At 41.8% G+C, this 2221-nt stretch overlaps 1 non-coding gene across 1 annotated transcript; it reads left to right on the plus strand.

Annotated features, from left to right (window-relative positions):
• The first annotated feature begins 291 nt into the window (after positions 1 to 291).
• Positions 292 to 398, plus strand: LOC114009211 (U6 spliceosomal RNA). Its single transcript, XR_003550655.1, has one exon. It is a non-coding gene; the product is annotated as a U6 spliceosomal RNA (small nuclear RNA).
• Positions 399 to 2221: the final 1823 nt, after the last annotated feature.

Raw genomic sequence — 2221 nt, forward strand, 5'->3', positions numbered from 1 at the left:
CGCAATCACTTCTCCTCCATTCTTCTCTCAGGATCTTGGGCATGCATGCATACGCGCCCGGCTTGAGTTTAACCCACCAGGTCCAGGACTTGAACCACAGTCAACTACATAGGAGTCCAGCGACATAGTCATTACACTAACTGCTGGTCCCCAGTTTGGTATTTCTGAGACTTACAAATTAGCATAAAGAACTGAGAAAGGGCCAGCCCAAGGTGTAATGGTTAAGGCAGCTGGATCTAATGTGGCACACAATAAGGTTCGAGTTCAACAGCTTAAAAACGCTCCTGGTGCGTGCTCGCTTCGGCAGCACATATACTAAAATTGGAACGATACAGAGAAGATTAGCATGGCCCCTGCGCAAGGATGACACGCAAATTCGTGAAGCGTTCCATATTTTTGTTCCTAATTTTGTATATGGGCTTAGGTTTTTGTAACCAATAAAAAAAAAAAAAGCTGCTATCAAAAAAAAAAAAAACGCCCCTGGTGCATGTGTATGCATGCCTAAATTCCAAAAGGAGGGAGAAATGGAGAAGGAGAAGGGATTGCAGCATGATCATTCCCTATGGAGAGTGCTTCCTCACTTTCTTACTTTTTCTCTCTCTTCCTCTCTCCTGAGCACTTTCACAAGGGGTGTGACACAAGCAGACACAGCCTCTGGCAAGTTAAAAGAAAAGAAATGGTGGGGATCAGCAGGTGGTGTGGTGGTTAAGGCACTGGACACTCCCACATGGCCAACCACAGTTTGAGTCCCGGACCTAGAGGCTTGCTTTCCCACTTTCTCTCTCTCTGTCTCTCTCTGGTCAAATTAAAATAAAGGAATGAATATGTAAAATAAAATAAATAATTCTTTTTAAAAATGTGAGAAATCTTTAAAAAAAGAAAGAAAGAAAGAAAGAAAGAAAGAAAGAAAGAAAGAAAGAAGGAAGGAAAGAAAGAGAAAAGAAATGGCAAGAGGACAGGCTAGAGGCAAAAATTTGGCCAAGGTCCTCACAGGTGCTTTATAGCATGATGAAGAGTTTAGACTCTACCCTAAGAGCTTAAACAGGGATGTGACACAAGCAGAGTTGTATTTTAGGTCTTCTGGGGCCAGCCCCAGAGCTCAGTGTTTTTTGTTATTGCTGTTTGTTTTTTGCAAGATTTTTGCAATTGGGTGTGTGCGCTCACCAGAGAGACAGAGAGCAAGAAATCACCCCCCAGAGAGGATGGCCACACTGCAATCCCTTCTCCTCCATTCTCCTCTCAGGATTTTGGGCACGCATGCACACACAACTGGCGTGAATTTCAAGCTGCTGGGTCTATGACTCAAATTGCAGCCAACCACGTGGAAGTCCAGTGCTTTAAACAGTACTCTACCTGTTGGCCCCAAGTGTTAAAGGAGCCGTGGCTTCTTCCCAGATTCTGTGGCTTGAAAAACATGCCAGGCACATATGTGTCCTTCCCAAAATCCTTACAGGAAGGACAAATGTAGGAAAAAGGATCGCAGGCATTAACAGTTGCTTTCTCTCATTCTGTCACACATGTACACACAAGCACACACACCCCCTGGCAATAACATTTTTTGTTTGTTTTCTGTTTGTAGATTTTTTTTGCCACAGGGCATGTGCACTCGCCACAGAAAGAGACAGAGAAAGGAAAAGTGAGAAATAACTCCCTGGGGGGAAAGTAATAAAAAAAGTTTTTAAAGATGATCTCTGGCAGGAATGTGGATGGTGGTGGCAATGGGAACAAGGCTGAAGACAGAGAGATGAATTAGGAATCTATAGCAATATCCAGGCAAGAGAGGAAGAGAGTCTGCACTAGAGAAATAGCAGTTGAAATGAAGACAGGGGAATGGATATTTGAGAAATATTTGAGATATAAAATTGGCAGGACTTAGAGGCTGATGGAATGTGAGAAGTGAAAGTGTGGAAGGAATAAAAAATGAGGCCCCTGACTACCCAGTTTCTATCATGAATAACTAGAATGCATATAGTCACCAACTTCCACCTGTTTTCTCAGCTCATTCATAGATTCAATAATTTATTTATTCAGTCATTCATTCATCTGTCCATTCATATATCCATGTGTCCATCCATCTATATAGCTGTCCTTGATCAAATTTTTGTGACCGTAATAACATGATGAAGAATGTATATTTGAAAAGGCATAGTACTTAGCCTTATTCATTTATTCATTCATTCACTAAACTTTTATTGATATTCTCCTGTGTGCCAGATATTAT

This window comes from Tupaia chinensis, unplaced genomic scaffold (genome assembly GCF_000334495.1).
Source record: "Tupaia chinensis unplaced genomic scaffold, TupChi_1.0 Scaffold000484_1, whole genome shotgun sequence".
In the NCBI taxonomy this organism is placed as follows: Eukaryota; Metazoa; Chordata; class Mammalia; order Scandentia; family Tupaiidae; genus Tupaia; species Tupaia belangeri.